Source organism: Symphalangus syndactylus, chromosome 5, assembly GCF_028878055.3.
Source record: "Symphalangus syndactylus isolate Jambi chromosome 5, NHGRI_mSymSyn1-v2.1_pri, whole genome shotgun sequence".
NCBI lineage: Eukaryota > Metazoa > Chordata > Mammalia > Primates > Hylobatidae > Symphalangus > Symphalangus syndactylus.
The window spans coordinates 110,351,717-110,372,318 of NC_072427.2; the positions used below are offsets into that span (position 1 = coordinate 110,351,717).

General features: G+C 35.7%; 1 long non-coding RNA gene across 1 annotated transcript in view; it reads right to left on the bottom strand.

Annotated features, from left to right (window-relative positions):
* The window catches only part of LOC129481808 (uncharacterized), an 89,474-nt gene that overhangs the window by 47,934 nt on the left and 20,938 nt on the right, over positions 1-20,602 (bottom strand). Inside the window, exon 3 of the long non-coding RNA XR_008657515.1 lies at positions 3,283-3,362. This is a non-coding gene — a long non-coding RNA (uncharacterized lncRNA). The remainder of the gene's footprint in view (positions 1-3,282; positions 3,363-20,602) is intronic.

The window sequence follows — 20,602 nt, forward strand, 5'->3', positions numbered from 1 at the left end:
GCATCTACTGATCCAGATGAAAGAATTGCTGAGAAAAGGGTCTGGCAACATTTTCGTTTCACTTAGCATGTGTCTGCCTCCCCTCCCCTCCATTTTTATATTCTTTTTTAGTTCTTGTTTTTAAATGCAAAACAAAATCAATTTAAAAGCAGTAGCTGAAACTTTTATATTCCTGGATTTTTTTTGTAATATGTAAAATTCAGTTTATATACGTGTGTGTGTATGTGTGTGTGTGTATGTTTGTGTGTGTGTGTGTATGTGTGTGTAAACCAGATGGTATTTCACCATTACTTTGCTCGTTGTCTTTATAGTATTTTTGGCACAAGGATACATCCAATACTTGTTAATTGAATTTGTTAAGCTTACATATATTGTTTACATTGTTAGCAATATTTTTAATTCCTATTTGAGTGATTCTGATACAGCTTAGCTCTTTCCCAAGCTCCTTTCCAAGCTCTGTTCAGAGAATACTTATTTACTTGATATTAGGACATTCTTCTGCAGAGAAGCGGGCCTGTCTTGAGTTCATATGCCACTGTGAAGGGCACAGTAGGGAATACTGTGGAAAAACAAAATTTAAGATGGTAGATTTCTGCTTCTGAACACCATAAAATACGGGGTCTAGACTTAAACTCATTAAACTCAAATGCAAACAAACAAACAAAACATCAAAACAAAATATATAAAGTAATAGGTTTCAGTCTGTAGATAACAAGGTTCGTTCTGTGAACCTCAAGAGAAGGAAATGAGTTTGGAAGGCACTACAGCTTTCTCAGATGTCTGCCTGCAGACACATTTTTGGCTCCTGGAGCACAAAACAACGTTCTCAGATGAGATCAGGCACATTTGGGTGGTATGGCCTTAGACTAAAACAGTGATCTCAGAGAGAGTCTACTAATATATTTAGTTGAGATGACAGAAACAAAAGTTTAGGAAGGCTGTAGTGTATGAACATTGGAGGAAGAAGTTCTGGAAAGATTAAATGTACCCAGAAAATGTTTCAGATATCTTCATAGAGGTCCTCTTGTATCTTTGTTGAACACTAAGTTCTCTGTGTGTATGGTGAAATTCTATAAGGTCAGGCAAAAATGACAGGGAAACTATGAGTTGAGTAATTCCCAAAGGTTACAGAGAGCATGTAGATATTTGAGCTCCAGCCTTATGGTTTATCCAGGGCATTTAATAGAGAAACTAGAAGGGTACCACCTTGGTAGAAGTGCAAAACTATATAAAGTTTTATTGAAACAATAAAACAAAGCATGGCACAAAGCTTCCAAATGGTTACACTGGTAAGCAAATAAATTCATTGCACACAAAAACAAACTTCAATGCTCTTTAAAGGAATACAGCAATTCAGACACTTCACAGTGTACCTTGTGGCTATACTCATGAGGCAGGATCAATTCCTGCTACTCAAAATTAATTCACAAGTCAAGGCTGATGATGTCACACATGCACCAAGAGAGTATATAAATATTTATTGACTCTGGTAATTTGAATCTCAGTATCCACTGAATATCAATTGGTACATCTTAGCACTCGTTAGGAGTTAATTGATATAACTTCTGTTGTAGAGGCACAAAATCAATTGGAAAAAAAAAAAGATGAACAATTGTCCCATCGTCAAGAAATACCTGTTGACCCTGTTAGCATTTACAATGTTAAGTGGTGTTGAGAGGGTAAATAGATATTTATTGACAATGGGACAATGGTTAATGTCTTTTTTGTTAGATCCATTTTGAGTATTTTGTACGTCTTGAATGAGTGTGGCAAGTGAACCTCCTTGGAGAAGAATTTCATCAATGTAATGTCATACTTATGTTTTTGTAGAAACTGAGGTGTGATAATTTAAACCACATTATTAAGACCTTGAAGATTGACTAATTGGTACATTTATAGCAAGTTAGAGTTAAGTTAGATAATCTATATTGTAGAGGCACAAAGTCAGTTATCTTGATAAAGAAACAGTTGGAAGCATCACACATTATGATTTTAAATTATACCACAAAACAATAGTAATAAAAACAGTGTGGCACTGGCATAAAAACAAATACATAGAACAATGAAACAGAATAGGGAGCCCAGGAACAAACTCAAGTGTATATGGTCAGTTAATCTTCAATAAAGCCACTTCAATAAAGACACAATGGATGAAAACATCTCTTATTGAAAAATTGTATTGGAAAAACTGGATATCTACATGCACAAGAATGGAACTGAATACTTATCTTATCCATATACAAAAATTAACTCAAAATGGATTAAAGATATAAACCTAAAACTTGAAACCTTAAAATTCCTAGAAGAAAACATAGGAAAAAAGCTCCTTGATGTTGCCTTTGGCAATGATTTTTGATCCCCAAATGACCCTAAAAGCACAGGCAACAAAGCAAGAGTAAACAAGTTAGACTACATCAAACTAAACAATTTTTTTTACAGCAAAGGAAATAATCAACAAAGCGAAAAGGCAGCCCACAGAGTAAGAGAAGATACTTGTAAACCATATATCAGATAAGGGGTTAATGTCCAAAAAGTATAAGTAACACACACAGCTCCACAGCATATAACCAAAGGCAAACAATCTGAAGGGACATTTCTCTGAAGACATAGAAATGGCAAACAGATATATGAAAAGATGTTCAATATCAGGGATTCAACAGAGAAATGCAAATCAAAAGCCACACTAAGATATCTCCTCACACTTTTTAGAATGACTACTATAAAAAAAGACAAGAGATAACAAATGTCAGTGAGGGTATGCAGTAAAAAGAATTCATGTATGTTGTTGCTGGAAATGTAGATTCATGTTGCCATTATATGGAGGTTTCTATAAATAAATTTAAAGTAGAATTACTATATGACCCAGCAATCCTTTTTCTGGTTACTCTGGTTATACAAACAAAAGAAATAAAATCACCACCCTATAAAGATATCCATCACTCCATAGAGATCTAATGTACAGTGTGAGGACTACAGTTAATAATATTGTATTACATACTGTTAATTTGCTAAGAGAATAGATTTTAAATATTCTCACCACACAAAAGAAGAGAAAGGTAACTATGTGAGATGATAGGTTAATTTACTTGACTTTTGTAATCAGTTAACTATATATGTATATCAAAACATCATAACGTATTCTTAAATATAGAATGGAAAAGTCAAATGTCACTTTTAAAATTTTTCTATTACATAAATATTTTTGGTGGATATTGGATTTCCATTGGGGGTCTAATCATAGCCTTCTAATATATATATATAAAATAGAGAATACTTATTTACTTGACATTAGGACATTCTTCTGCAGAGAAGTGGGCCTGTCTTGAGTTCATACGTCAGTGTGAAGGGCACAGTAGGGAATACTGTGGAGAAACAAAATTTAAAATGGTAGAATTCTGCTTCTAAACATCATAAAATATAGGGTATAGACTTAAAGGGTCTAGACTTAAACTCATTAAACTCAAATGCAAACAAATATATATATATACATATATATATATGTATATATGTATATACATATATATATATGTATATATATATATATATATATATATTAGATAGAGAGACTAACTATAAAGATCTTGCTCATGCAATTTTGGAGGCTGAAACGTCTCATGATTAGTTGTCTGCAAGCCAGAGACCCAAGAGAACCAATGGTGTAATTTCCCTTCTAAGTTCACAAGAAAACAAATGTCACACTCAAAAGCAGTTGCACAGAGATTGCTAATTCTTTATTTAAAACAATAGCAATTCAAGTCTAGTAATTTAAAAAGAATAATGCATCATGATAATGTAGAGTTTATTCCAGGAAGGCAACGTTGGTTTAACATTTTAAAATATTCAGTTTTTTGAATAATCATTTGAACAAATTAATGTGAAAAGCCATAAGATTATTTTATAGATTCTTTCATGAAAAAAGTTCTTAGCAAGCTAAAAGTAGAAGGGAACATGCTCAACCTGGGAAAAACTTATATGAAAAGCTCCAGAGCTGAGATCATTTTTAACCATAAAAGACTGAATGCTTTTCCCCTGTTTGAGAACAAGTCAAGATTGTCCATCTTTATTACTTTTAGGCAATATTATGCATTGGGTCTGATTCAGTACTATAAGGAAAGAAGTGAAAATAAAAAGCTTACGGAGTAGAAACAAATTAGAACTATCATAATTCAGAAATAACCTGGTTATGCATATAGAAAATCCAAAGGTATTTAACCAAAAAGGTATAAGAACTAAAAATTAAGTTTACCAAGATTCCATAGTAAATGGATATTAGGTTAGAATAAAATAATCAACTTTATTGCTAATATATTAGAAATAAAAAATTAGAAATTGAAACAAAATGGCAATGAAACAAAATGTATAAAGTTACATTTAGTAAGATAAGTTCACAAACAGTATGCTAAAAACTAAAAAAAACCTGTAACTAAGTAAAATCAAAGAACAATTATATAAATTCGTATTCCATGTTCATGCATGAGAAAATTCAATATTGTAATGAAGTCAATTCTCTCAAAAACGATCCATGAGAACCACAAAATTCTCAGCATAAATAATTGTCCACACTCATTCTCCCCACCCTGCATTAACAGACTTGACCAAACTCTAGGGTGACTTCTATTGGCCCAAGCTCATTCCTTTAGAATGACCATATACTCCTTAACGCGCCTGCCTAAAAAAGCCTAACTGCCTAAAGTATTTAGTGTTTGTTCTAGCAAAAACATGACTATAGGCTCCTGATTACCTTTTCCTGAGAGCTTTACTTCAGGAAATTTTCAATTTGAATTCTTTCTCTGCCCCTTTGAGATATAAATTTTCTATAATTCAGGAAACTTCCTTCCTTCACAGCAATGTAGACCTTCTTTTAGCATGCACCTTAAAATATTTCCAGCCTCTAGCCATACCTAGTCCAAAAGCACATCCACATTCTTGGATATTTTTTACAGCAGCACCCTCACTTCTCAGTGCCAGTTTTCTGTCTTGTTTTACATTTCTAGAAACAAAAATACCATAGATTATGCGGCTTTCAAGCAATAGAATTTTTTTTTCCAGTTCTGTAGGTTAGAAGTCCAGGATCAGGGTGCCAGCATGTTCAGGTTTTGAAGAGACCCTTCTTTCAGGTTACAGAACTTGGTCTTCTCACTGCATCCTAACATGGTGAAAACCAGCTCTCTCAGCACTCTTATAAGAATACTAATCCCATTCATGAGGATCCTGAGCTCATGACCTCATCTGATCCTAATGACTTCCTGTAGGCCCCACCTCCTATTACCATCGCATTGAAGGGTAGGGTTTCAACATATGCAGGTGGGGAAGGGATCACAAACGTTCAGTCCATAACAACGTAAGAAAATTCTCGCTGAACAAGGTAACACTATAGTGACATTTTGTTTGCAATTAAAAATAATAAAGATGCATTTGTAATTTCTTTTAAATTCAATTTAGATAATAAGATTTCTTACATTCTCAAATTTTGATAAGCTTGGAAGGGGTAAGAAAAGAGACAGAATTTTTTAAAATCATAAGGGAATAAGAGGATAAAGTTTAATTTAAGAGCTACTTGTTTTGGAAGATTTTTTTCCTAGATGGAGTACATAGATGCTATGGATTCTTTCCTAATACTTTATTTTTCCTATCATAAAATGTACAGCCATTTATAATGACTATTTGTCTATAGTCTCCAATAGAAAGTTAAAAGTTTCATAAGAATCCATATCTAACTGTCTTGTTAAATTTCCTGCATTCAGAGGTTCAGATTGTTGAGTAACTATCACGCAATTAGAACCTGAATGTATGTTGAATGCGTGAATTATTAACAGCCATCCCCCATAAAAAAAGAAAGAAAAGTAAAAACAATGGATGATAGATTTGTAAATTCACAATCAGTTCTTGGATAAATGACTGTGTGACAGCACATCTTCATCCTATGACTGCCCTTCATCAATTTATGTTGGGTGAAGAAGTGTGGCATAGCTGTGGCTCCTTTTTTATTTGCCACTGTGGGTTTAACTTTTCTAAAATCAACATTTCCTTACTTTCCAGAATTCAGGATCCTATATCCAAAACCAAACTCAAACTCTGAATTCTACTCTTCTATCCTTGTTCCTCTCATCATTTGATAAAACATAGAAAAATACTCCTTTGGCATTCTGACTTAAATATATGAGCATCTCAAATTTAGCAGTAACAAAAACAAATTTAAGATGTGTGCTATGGCCCTCACACTTACTACTTTTTCCTCATGAGTTAATGGAAACTTCATCTTTCATTTTCTAGACCTAGAACCATGACTCATTCTTGTCTCTACTTTTTCCTTCACATCTCACATCCAATTTATTAGCAAATACTCTTCATTTTATCTTTAAAATATGTCCAGAGTCTAACGCATTTCCACCTTTGGTCTACTACCACCCTAGCCCAAACACAATAATCTCTCAACTGGATTATTGCAATAGCCTGTTGGATGGTCTCCCTTCCACCTTTGCCCTCATAAAACCTACTTCCCAGAGAGCAGCCAAAATTATCCTATTAAACTGTCAATCAGAACATATCACTCCTCTGTTCAAAACCAGCCAACAGCTTTCATCTCACTCAGAGTCAAAACCTGAATTTCCAACCATGACTTACAAGGCCTTGATGATTAGATTCCCCATTATATCTGTGATCTCATATTCTAATATTCTCCCCTTGCCTCACTCTATACAAGTCATACAGGCTCTTGGACTCTGTCACTATTTCCTTAACATGCTAAGCATACTTTCACGTCATAGTTTGTTATTTTCTTCTGTCTGGGCTTTCTCCTTAGATGTCTGCCTATTTCAGTGCTTTACCTCCTGAGCTCCCTGCTCAAATTGTATCTTATTAGTGATGCTTTTTTGATGACCCTTTATAAAATCTCTCCCATTCCATTTATTCTCTACTAGCCTAATTGTTCTGTATATTTCCTTTAAAAAGTTTTAAGATTTATGGTATTTAATCCCACTAAAAAGTAATCTTGAGAATGGAGAATTTGTTTGTTTGTTTACTGCTGTAAGCAAAGTAACTGGAAAAATGCTGGCTACATAGTTGATGTTTTATACTGAATAAATAAATAGTCTCTGATATGATTGGGCTCTGTGTCCCCACCCAAATCTCACCTCAAATTGTAATCTCCACGTGTCAAGGGAGGGACCAGGTGGGAGGTGATTGAATCATGGAGGCAGTTTCTCCCATGCTGTTCTTGCAATAGTGAGTGAGTTCTCAGGAGAGCTGATGGTTTTAAAGCGTGGCAATTTCTTTCTCTCTTGCTCTCTCTCTCCTGTCACCTTGTGAAGAAGGTACCTGCTTCCCCTTTGTCTTCCGCCATTATTGTAAGTTACCTGAGGCCTCCCCAGCCATGCGGAACTCTAAGTCAATTAAACTTCTTTTCTTTATAACTTACCCAGGCTCAGGTAGCATCTTAATAGTAGTGTGAAAATGGACTAATATTATCTCTAAGCATCATACAAAGCACCTGTCTATGATATCTATTCAGCTAATTGCTTGATGCAAAGTTGATTATGAACTTGACTTAAAATTCCTAGCCTTCATGGGAGAAAACTAGAAGAAAATATGTTGTTTACTTTTGATCTCTATTATTCTCTTACTTTGGTTTCTTGGTTCGCTCTTTTCTTTGCTAAAAATGTTAATTTCAAGATAAGTTTACATTTTTTCTTCCAGCCCATCAGTTTGGCGATATATTATGTATTGTGTTATATCTATAAACAGTAGCAAGTCATGAACATGATGGATACTCTTATTTAGCTGTGTATACCCATTTCCCTATGACTTTACACAAAATGCAATGCTTATGCACTGTAAATCTAAAGGCAATAATGATAATAGAGCCATTGGAATTTAGTTATAAAATTAACAAGTAATAGAAAAAGTAAATTTTTGGCTCATTAGTCATTCTTTCATTCATTAAAATGTATTGACCTCTCTTGTGTGCCAGCCTCTATGTTGAGTACTGAGATCCAGCATAGAACAGGAGACTTGTTTCCTGCATGAAACCTGGAGTATTCTGAGGATTAAAGATATTAGATCAACAATCAGAGAAGAGAATTATTTAAATGGTTATGCAAAAAACTGTAGAGAGTCCTATGGAAATACACCAGTGAAATAGAATATGCACAGAATGTGATACACTGTACAAGATAAGTGCATCAAAACCATATATTTGAACTGTGTGACTAGTATATGACAAACCTAGAGAGATTTGAATTGTGCTTCTAAAATAAAATAATTACTTTGCAACTTGCGATGAAAAAATCCATCAATGGATCAATCAAAATGGTAGTGCTGTCAAATTATGTAATATAGCTAAAACTAAAATGTATATATTTTTATACATAATCACAGGAAACACAACTCATAGTCAATTACGTTAACATATTTTCCCACTCAAAAATGTGGTATGAAAGTATTTTGAAAGTTCAGTGTCAAGTAGATAGTTTGTCAGGTGTTTTTACACCACACAGAATAAATCTTATCTTTGCTAGACAAGAATAAGTGTGCTAGTTCTTTTGTATTTTGACTTTTAAGTTTGAGGCAGAAGTGCCACGGAAATCAACTTCTGACTAGGGGAGATAAAATAAACTCTCCAAAGAGCTGAGCCTGTCAAAGTAGATGAAAAAAACATCTCTCTCGAATGCTCAAATAATAAATGCTGCATACATAAGTAAAATTCAAGAAAGCTTCAGTTCTTCTCACTTTGAAATTAACTTTTCTTGTTCAAGCCAATGCTGGATTTTAGCATCTTTACTTAGTCACCCTGGACAAAAAAAAATGTATTTGGATCTATAAATATTAGAGTTTTCATTGATGTGAGACTGAATTTCTTTTTACCATAAAGAGGTGGATTCTGGTAGAAAAGAGATGAATGAAGAATACTCAGGATTTGGTTGCTATGGAAACCAGCAATGTCATTGCCTCGTGATCAGACATTGAACTGATTTTTTCTTTTTTTTAATGCAGAGGCATATATCCTGATTTTTGTTACTTATAAGCGAATAATCTACCATATTATTCTTTTGCACTGAATTCCATTTGCTTTATCCCAGGAGTCTCTGAATTACTATCGGTTATATATTAAATAAACTTGAAACCATTTTGTTAGTCAGTTGTGTAAAAAAGAATAACTCTAGGTTGTCAGTGAAGCCCAAAGTTGTGTCAGAAAACTGTTTTAAGAAAGGGATGACATAAAAATTTTTGCCTTCAAGCAAGTAGTTTCTGGTTATTGTATCTAATTAACATATGCCTATATGTGGACCTGCACATGAATGTGTATAGTGTATACAATAAGGTGCATTTCTGGAAATACATAATTTTAGAAACTATTAAACCAGTGAGTCAATAATATCAAGATCCTTTGTATTGATATTGATATTGATATATAAAATAATACAAAACCCTGGTATTAGGGCATTATTGACATTATTATCTAAAAATGAACAGAGATCTCCCTACAAATAAAATAATGTGTATTGCATTTTTGCACAGATATTAATATGAAAAAATTTATATCAGTTAAATGAATTTTATACATTAGAAAACATTTTGCATTTAGTCTTTGAAATGTGGAACATCAATGAAGCAAACTCTTGGAAAATGTGTATTATGTCAATAAATTTGAAAATGTTTTTTTTTTTTCCCTCCAAAATTTGTTTTCTCAGATCCAGGACATAAAATAGCACATCCACTTTATCCCATATAGTATTTATTCTCTACTTGGTCACACATCTTCAAATCTATCCTAAAGTATTTGCCACAAAAATTGCTTTGGCTATAGATTCCTACGTAAACCTGGACATGTTTTAAAATAATTTCCAGACATAAGCAAACTTGTAGGTAATGTATTTCTTATTCATTGTCTAAAAATTTAATATGTATTTAATTACAATGATTTTAAATAAAGTCATGGTTGAATGAAACAGAAAGCCCTTTCCTTTTTTTTTTTTATATGAAAATGTTCAGGAGGCCGTGGCAGGAGGATCACGAGGTCAGGAGTTCGAGACCAGCCTGGCCAACATGGTGAAACTCTGTCTCTACTGAAAATACTAAATTAGCCAGATGTGGTGGCACGCACCTGTAGTCCCAGATACTCAGGAGGATGAGGCAGGAGAATCCCTTGTACCCAGGAGGCGGAGGTTGCAGTGAGCTGAGATTGCGCCACTGTGCTCCATCCTGGGTGATGGAGTGAGGCTCCATTTCAAAAAAAAAAAATTCATATTAATACTTGTGTAGGAAAGAAACTAAATATTATAAGACGACTTTAGGAAATTCTCTTTCTCACCATACCTACCTCATTCTTAATCTTGATCCCAAACAACAAACTCTTTGATTAGTTTCTACTTTTAGTTTGGATATGAGTTCTAGTTGGGCAGAATCTAAATCTCCTTTCATATTTCATCTTGAGTCTGAGAGTGGGGAAAAACACATGTGTAGTGGACAAAAGAAAATCAGAGGTATTCCTGTTCCTTGTCTTAGTGATAACATTAATCTCTCAATCTAGAAACTTGATTGTCATTCAAAATTCTACTCTTTCTGACTCCCCACATCCAGTCTATGACTAAGTTATGTTTTATTAAAATCTGTTTGTCCTTTCTTTATTCTTGCAACCAATGTCAGAGATTGGAAATTTTTTTTTTCTCTTTTAGATAATCACAATAGTCATCTACTTTTCATCTTGCTGGTTTTAATCATTTTTTAATCTTTCATCCAGCCCACTGCCAGGGTAATCTGTCTAAAATAAAAATCTTACCTGTAACAACCTGATTAAAATATTTTACTTTCTCCTCAAAAGCATTATTTACCTTTCAATGTTAGTATTTGGTGAAAAGGAAAAAAAAGTCTTTGTTTTAATAAGCATAACTGTTTTGTTATGAAAATAAAGATTTCTCTTTTTTTGCAGGACTTTTTGACACCTTTAGTATATTGATTTAGTATGTCGATTTATCTTGGAAATCTCTAAGAGTAGCGGGTAAATATGAAGTTGTTTTTCCCTGTTGTCTTTGAGCAAATAATTCTGTGTGTGTGTGTGTGTGTGTGTGTGTGTATCTCTAGCTTATTCTGCAGGAGATTTCTGCATGTCTGAATTTGGTGGGAAATACTATAATCTACAAGAAATGTCATATCTTGTTAAGTTAACCCTTCTTTTTCAGGATTGTTACCTCTCCAGCTTCATCTTTTCTAATTTCCTACTTTATATTCCACTTAAAATTTTAGTTTATAATAAAAGTTCAGTTGTATTAGTAAAGTTAATTAACTTTACACAAAATTATCTTATGCTTAGAAACTTTATGTGTTGTGGTTAAATGCATTAAATAAACAAATGGATAAATAAATAAATACATGCCACATGTTCCCAACTTTCCCTGAATGCATGCCACTTTTTAACGAGACTTTGCAGTTCCTTTGATTAAGAGGTAGATCTATTTGTTATCCCTGAATCTAGGCTGGCCTCATGACTGCCTGTAGCCAATGTTTTGGTCAACATGTGAAAGTGGCATTATACCAAGCCTAGGCTTGAATAGGCTTTGATTCCATTATCCCTCTTAAATTCTTGCCAAGCATTTATGTGAACAAACTTGGGATAGTCCCCTAATGTTGACAAACATGAGGCTGAGTCTCCTCTACCATCCCCTTCCCTCAGTGAAAAGCTAGCCAACTCCTCAGAGGCAGAGCTGGCCCAGAACTCTGTAAATGCCTGTGGTAGTTCAGTTAAGAAGAGAAGGATCAGAAAGCTAAGCCAAGTCTAAATTTCCAAATGGAAATTGTCAATAAAATGAATTGAGGTCTACATAATTGAGAGAAACCATAAAGAGCTGATGTTTTAAAGACTAAGTTGGGTGGTCTGTTACATAGAAATAGCTAAACAATATTCCTATGTACTTCCCTTTGACTGCCACATTTATTCCACACTTTTTCATATAACAAACTCTTTCTAAGACTCAATTAGGAAAATATTCACTAGAAAGATCTGATGTGGCCACTCTTTCCTGGGCTCAGTGTATCCATTCATACCATTATATACAGAGTGTTGCCATTACAATAAAATTATGTTTATAGTCTGTATTCCTCCAAGATGATGTTTCCTAAGGACAGAACCTGTTATAAATATGCTTAGTCCTTATATCCACAAAGTTCCCTGCTCATAATGGAATCTCAGTATTTGATGAACTTAACTGAGGATGAGATAGTTATTTTTCCTAGAGTTTTATTATAGTAAGTAAATACAACACAGTCACTTGTTTATATCCTTAGGTTAATTTTTATTCATACACATTCCCTGACAGCCAAGTTTCTAGTGGATATATTTTATAAATGCATTATTCATTGTGTTAAATAACACTTAAGTCATAAAGCAAAATTTTACATTTGGATTCTCCTTGGAGCCTTCAGAAGAAACAAACACAGCCACCCCTGGCAGGAAGACTGACACTGAAAAGGCATTTGCAGTAAGGGTTGAGGTAACCTCCCTGGGTTTCAGTGGCAGATGCGGAGAGGCACAGGGTAAAGGATGCCTACTGCTACCCTTGCACCCCTCTTATTCTATAGGCCACAGACAGCAATGTGGTTGGAACACTGATGGATCAGAGCTAAATCACAGCTCACACACGCAGCTCATGTTCCAGGCTCAGAATCGAACCACTGGTAGATCAGAATCCCGCATATTTCCAGATTCTGACTTAGGTGAGAGTCACCCCAAATCAGTGTGTCAGTATCATCCCAGTGATGAATCTCTGTGATCCCGGGAAGAAATTCTTTGCCAGCCACACTGGCCACACTAGCCGGGAAAATGATCTATTCTCCAAACCACCCCTCTGAATCTAGCCTGGAAACGTAGTCCAGGGACAACATTGTAAACATGAGTATCAGGTATCCTTGGGGCATCCAGTGAACCATAGGTACAGGGGAAGTCTAGGAGGTGGGAAGAGGATCAGAAAGTATCCCAATGGGGCCCAGTCTACACATGGATGCAGGTCATGGTCCCTGTTTTTATCTAAAATGTATTGTTAAAATATATTTAAAGACTAATTAAATAATACACTTAAATAATTATTATCACAGTCTTCTAATATCATTCAAAGACAGGTCTTTCTTGATTTTGCTTAAATGTAGGATTTATACAAGGCTATTGCATGAGTGTAGTAATTTCTATAGTCTTTGCCTGAAATTTCCTAATTGTTTTTAGTTTATAATGATAACCAGAAATCCTACTTTTCTTTACTTGGAGTACCCCACTAGGAGCAGCCTTCCAGACCTTAAGATGATGTGGTCACCAAAAGTAGGCCCTAGCCAGAATGGATTTTATGACCTACCTGCCAGGTGATACTACAACTCTTGGAATGAGAGGAAGGAGGAAAGAGGCTCATTACTTGGTTTCAAGCCACATTTAACCACTAGAGTTTTCTGATGAGAGTGATATCGTTTGGCTGGGTCTCACCCAAACCTCATCTTGATTTGTGTTGTGGGAGGGACCCGGTGGGAGATAATTGAATCATGGGGGCAGTTTTTCCCATGCTGTTGTAGTGAATAAGTCTCATGAGATATGATGGTTTTATAAGGGGAAATCCTTTTCACCTGTTTCTCTCATTCTCTCTTGTCTGCCACCTTGTAAGACATGCCTTTTGCCTTCTGCTATGATTGTGAGGCCTCCCCAGCCACATGGAACTGTGTCCATTAAACCTCTTTTCTTTATAAATTATCTAATCTCAGGTATGTCTTCATCAGCAGCAAGAAAATAGACTAATACAGTAAATTGGTACTGGTAGAGTGGAGTGCTGCCATAAAAATACCCCAAAAATGTGGAAACAATTTTGGAACTGGGTAACACACAGAAGTTGGAACAGTTTGGAGGGTGGAGAAGAAGACAGGGATATGTAGGAAAGTTTGGAACTTCCTAGAGGCTTGTTGAATGTCTTTGACCAAAATGCTGATAATGGCATGGAAAATGAAATCCAGGCTGAGGTGGTCTCAGATGGAGATGAGGAACTTGTTGGGAACTGAAGCAAAGGTGACTCTTGCTGTTTTAGCAAAGAGATTGGTGGCATTTTGCTCTTGCCCTAGTGATTTGTGGAGTTTTGAACTTAAGGGAGATGACATAGGATATCTGGTGGAAGAAATTTATAAGCAGCAAAGCATTCAAGAGGTGACTTGGATGCTGTTAAAAGAATTCAGTTTTAAAAGGGAAACAATATAAAAGCTGAAAAAATTTGCAGCCTGATGATGCAATAGAAAAGAAAAACCCATTTTCTGGAAGAAATTTAAGACTGCTGGAGAAATTTGCATATGGAACGAGGAGCCAAATGTGATTTGCCAAGACAGTGGGGAAAAATGTCTCTAGGGCACGTCAGAGACCTTTGTGGCAGCCACTCCCATCACAGGCCTAGAGGTGGAAAAAATGGTTTCATGGGCTAGGCCCAAGGCCCCTCTGTTGTGTGCTGCCTAGGGACTTCGTGCCCTGCAACCTAGCCGCTCTAGCCATGGCTAAAAGCGACCAAGGTACAGCTCATGCAGTGGTTTTAGAGGGTGCAAGCCCCAACCGTTTGCAGCTTCCATGTGATGTTGAGCCTGCAGGTGCACAGAGGTCAAGAATTGAGGTTTTGGAACCTCCACGTAGATTTCAGAGGATGTATGGAAACGTCTGGATGTCCAGGTACAAGTTTGCTGCAGGGGTGACTTTACCACCTTTATCACTCAAGCCTGATTTACAGCTTTCTCATGTCTATTTCCTTACTGCTTGTGCATCAGTGTTCCGGCTACCAAAATTTAAATCACATTCTTTGTAGAGGGTCATCTCTTTTCCTATTCTCTCTGTCTTCATGGAATTACATTTTTGTTAGGGAGTTTGGGTATGGGTTAATTTTTTCAGTGACATTTTAGTGGAGATTAGAGAGGAAATGAATTTAAATGCATGTGTTCTCCTGCACATTTAACAGTAAGTCCTTCACTTTATAACGAGAAAGTTAAATCTCAGAAATATAAGCTGACTTGTGCAAGATCTTACAAATTTGGATTGAGAATTCAGGTTTGCAATTTGTTTATTCTATATTGTTTCAAATATAAAAAATGATTTGTGCCTGAGTGCGGTGGCTCACGCCTGTAATCTCAGCACTTTGGGAGGCGGAGTGGGTGGATCACAAGGTCAGGAGTTCAAGATGAGCCTGGCCGACATAGTGAAACCCCATCTCTACTAAAAATCCAAAAAAAGATTAGCCTGGCGTGATGGCAGGCACCTGTAATCCCAGCTACTCCAGAGACAGAGGCAGAGAATCACTTGAACCCGGGTGGCAGAAGTTGCAGTGAGCCAAGGTCGTGCCACTGTACTCCAGCCTGGGTGACAGAGTGTGACTCCATCTCCAAAAAAAAATGATTTGTGTATTAAAAATGTATAATTTTTTAAAATTCATGATGCATAGGTGACATTGCAAAAACCTCCCAGTCTCCTTTTCCTGCAAAGCTCTAGAACCTGAAAAGCTCAGGCTAAGATCATGATTACTTATAAGAGCTCCACTAAGCTGCATGTTGTATTCTTTCCAAATTAAATATCTTAAAGTAGTACAATATGACAGCCGTGACTATATGTAACCATGGAAATGTAAAGTCATACTGAAACTGATAGGTCCCTTCTTAATACTTAAGATAAATTCACAATAGCAAAGACATTGAATCAACCTAAATACCTGTCAATGATAGACTGGATAAAGAAAATGTAGCATAAAACCATGGAATACTATGCAGCCATAGAAAAGAACAAGATCATGCCATTTGCAGGAATATAGATGGAGCTTGAAGCCCTTGTCCTTAGCAAACTAATGCAGGAACAGAAAACCAAATACTACATGTTCTCATTTATAAGTAGTGAGCTACATAATGAGAACACATGGACATATAGAGGGGAATAACACATACTGGGGTCTTTTGCAGGGTGGAGGGTGGAAGGAGGAAGAAGATCAGGAAAAATAACTAATTGGGATGAGACTTAATATCTGGGTGATGAAATAATCTGCACAACAAATCCCTATGAAACAATTTACCTGTGTAAAAACCTGCATATGCACCCGTGAACTTAAAATCAAAGTTAAAAAACAATAATAATTTTTAAAATCCTGACGTTGCACTATAAAAAAATGATTGTTTCTTTCTCCATGATCCTTGATTCAAATCCACTCAAAACCCATTTTGGAACTCATCTCAATAGTGTGGTTCCTGGTATGCAAGTTGAATTCTAGGATTTAGAGTTCTAGTGTAGAACTTGGAATGGAGAAATGCCACATATGGAGAATGTGTTGTAAGCCTATGCCTTTATGATAGATAACTACTAGAGCTCTATGTTCTTCATTATTTTAGTCCCACTTTCTATGATTAAAAAAAAGATTTTAAGCTTTTAGAAATGTTTTCTTTTTAATTAAGTTATTTATATTAATGCTTCAGAAATTAATTTTGTAGAATATTCCATGATATTTTGTTTGTTTTAGAGTGTTAGAGTGGTGGCCAGAGACAGAGAAAATAAATCGTATGTGTAAAGAAGTTTAAAAATTATCTTTTAAAAATAGTAAGTGATTTTAATTTAACATTCAATGAGAATACAAATATGAATATGAATTTACTATAACATTCTGCATGAATATGTGATTGTAAATAAAAATAAAATGTAAAAAGAGTAGAATGATGGTGAACCTAAGTAGGATATATTTCCATGATCAGAAATCAGGATGTGTCCCTTGCTAGCTCAGGTTGGGTTTTGTAGAGGCCAACCTGAGATAAGGAATTTTGTTCAATGTCTTACTGATAGACTACTCTCAGCAGAAGAGATGTGAGGGACACAGCTATGAAGAATATAAGAATGCTAAACAATGGTGTAGTCTTGGGATCTCACCAGCACCTGAGAGATAAGACAGTCCCACCTGGAGGCAAGAGAACAGTCTCATATTCCAATGCAAAGCAGGTCTACAGGAGGGTTTTCGGGAGGCTGTAGTTTTCTGGGCAAGTATCTCCAATCTGGCCAAGGGCAACCCTTCATACAAGGGAGAATCTGTGAGCTGTTATGAGTCAACTCTCACAGCAGCTGGGAGATGGGGAATGGGACAGGTACCAATATCATTCATTATACTTGCCATGTAGTAATGTATATATGTTACACCTTCTGTGTCTTAGCATAAATGCCGTGAGTCTGTAATGACAGTAACCTACATTCACTGGGCTGAAACCACCTCAAGAAAGTAGACTGTCGACATCAACTATACAAGTATTATGTATCATATACATTCTAGAGACTGTAGAATTACACTTATATCCCTAATAAAATAAATCAAAACTAAATAAAGTCAAAACACTAGGAGAAAAGGCAGTAGGCCTTGCTGTTTAAAAAAGAAAAGGAAAGATAAGAACAAAAAAAGAGCCGGGTGCGGTGGCTCACGCCTGTAATCCCAGCACTTTGGGAGGCCGAGGTGGGCGGATCACGAGGTCAGGAGATCGAGACCATCCTGGCTAACATGGTGAAATTCCGTCTCTACTAAAAATATAAAAAATTAGCTGGGCATGTTGGCGGGCACCTGTAGTCCCAGCTACTCGGGAGGCTGAGGCAAGAGAATGGCGTGAACCTGGGAGGCGGAGCTTGCAGTGAGACGAGATTGCGCCACTGCACTCCAGCCTGGGTGACAGAGTGAGACTCCATCTCAAAAAAAAAAAAAAAAAAAAAAGAAAAAAGAACAAAAAAGAATATCCTCTGAGATTGTCACTAGGAAAGAAAAATCTATTAGTATGAGAACAAATTCACGTGGCTCATTACAGGTGTTCTATCATGTTCAGATTTCTTTCATTCTAACTGTATTTATTGAGCCTCTACTGAGGACATCAATGTTCACTGAAACTCAGAATGGGGAAAGTTTTCACCAGGGAAAATATATTTCATGTTCTTCTTACTTTAGGTGTGAGGAACAAATTTCAAAGCTGAAAATAACAGGTAAGTTTGAAATTCCCTCACAAAATGACTGGGATATAAATTGACCTATTACCCTTCTAGTGTATACTCAAATACCACAATCTAGAAAACTGGACCAGGTGTGGCAGCTCACACCTGTAATCCCAACACTTTGGGAGGCCAAGGCAGGCGGACCATGAGGTCAGGAGTTCGAGACCAGCCTGGCCAACTAGTGAAACCCCATCTCTACTAAAAATACAAAAAAAGTAGGCAGGCATGGTAGGCGCCTGTAATCCCAGCTACTCGGGAGACTGAGGCAGGAGAATTGCTTGAAACCAGGAGGTCGATGTTGCAGTGAGCTGAGATCACACCACTGCACTCCAGCCTGGGCAACAGAACAAGACTCCATTTCAATTAAAAAAAAAAAAAAAGAAAAGAAAAGAAAGAAAGAAAGAAAACCTCAGCGACCATCCCCACACCACCACCACTTTATGTTATCATTTAATTTTTTTGTCTAAGCAATGCTAGTTTCTGGTCAGAAACTGTTATGTATTTTGTAATGTATAAGGAAATGAGAGAAGAGGAATAGAGAACATATAAGTGATACTTTTAGTGGAGTTAGCACTATTCTCTCCAACTGAAATCCAAATTAGTTATCATTTCAAGCAAGCCATCCATCACCACGATGAATGTGCATTTGCAGAAAGTGAAATGTCAGAAGATGCTTTTTCAATCAGATTACTCTCAGTTTCCTTTAAAAATATTTAAAGCTTCACTTTGTAAATTAAATATAAGTGCTGATATGTTCTCATTGTAAAATGCAAACTCTTTCCTCTTCCTTCAAAGGCAAATGGATGCATGACTGATCAAAGCGGTTGAGAAGACAGAGAAGTTATGTAAGGATAACTGTGGGCACTAAGCCCTCCCTTAATTTCTTTCTGACCTAGAAATTACAAATATTCCTTAGAGTGTGCAATGCTACTTTCCGTAACTCTACAGAGCATTCAAAAGAACTTACTTATTTTAAAAATTGCCAGTAAAAATATTACTAAAACTTCTTCAATATTAAATAAGTGATATTAAGAAGAAAATAATAATATTTGAGTCACATAAAACTATGGCATGCATACTTCTGACATTAATAATTATATAAATTTTATAATGATAACTAACATTATTTAGTGTTTATTAAGCACACTCATAAATACTTTTGGATATTTTTATCATTTATTTGTCATAAGAATTTAGGCCAAGTGTGGTGGCTCACACCTGTAATCCTAGCACTTTGGGAGGCCAAGGTGGGTGGATCACAAAGTCAGGAGATTGAGACCATCCTGGCTAACATGGTAAAACCCCATGTCTACTAAAAAAAAAAATACAAAAAATTAGCCAGGCGTGGTGGCACACGCCTGTAGTTTCAGCTACTCGGGAGGCTGAGGCAGGAGAATCGCTTGACCGTGGGAGGTGGAGGTTGCAGTGAGCCAAGATTGTGCCATTGCATGCCAGGTTGGGTGACAGAGCAAGACTCCATCTCAAAAAAAAAAAAAAAAAAAGAATTTTAAATGGGAGGTACTATTATTATCCTTATATTGCAAATGAGGAAATTGAGGCAGAGAGGCTAGTAACCTGTGTAACCCATAATAAAACTTAGATGTCTGAGTATGGATACTGCAGCACTCACTGTAATGCTTCCACAGTATATATTTTCATTTTCTAATAATAAAAAGAGTTAATTTACTAATAACCTAAATCCTTCTATGAAGTCGTTTTAAGGAAAACATATTCTTTCCATTCATAAGATGCTTTTAGATGTACAGTTTCTAATGTTATTTTCAAGTATACAATTTAGTATGAGATGTTTCTTCCAGTGAAGGTAAAGATGAGTCCATGAAAAAGAATCAGGTCGGTAGCCACATGGCCTTAACAGCTACAAGTGAGAAATGACTTAGCTTTGTTAATGGAGTATTAAGAATGAACACAGAATAGGAATCGCCAAAGATAAGCAGAATCTACATTTCAACCAGGTGTTAACTCTGGTCAAAAACAAGTACACACCTCACATATCATCAATTTACTTTATGTAGTGAAAATAATTTGTCCAGTATGTTTCAGTACAAGCTTCTGTAAGATTTCCTTTGTAATAGTCTTAGCAAACATCAGGCAGAGGAAGAGAGAGACAAAACGTTTATGAGAAAAAAAACAGAGACCAGGTAGTTTTAATTGAGCATGACTTCAATATGAAACCAAAATGCTGTGGCTGCTAAATGTGGTGTGAAACTGCAGTAGGAAATAGAGATGAGATGAAGCGCAAGCAATGACCATGCCAGCAGCTTCTGAAATATTGTATTCAAGCCTTGGAATTGTATTTTGCAAGAGAATGGAGAGGTGTAGACTATGTATTGAAGAATCCAGAAATATTATTCTAAGGAGAGCATACATTCAACTGCATGAGATTCAAACATTTGACCGAGTAGTTTAACCTCCCAAGTTAAGAGCATTCTCATCCATTATCACAATCTTTACTATGATTTTTCAAGGTGGGCTTTATTCGCTCATTTACCAAAAATATGCATTGTTTTCTCATTTTACTGATTATAAAACTAGGTTTTAAAGAGATAATTTTTAACAGAGACTCACTAATAACAATAGCAGTAAATTAAT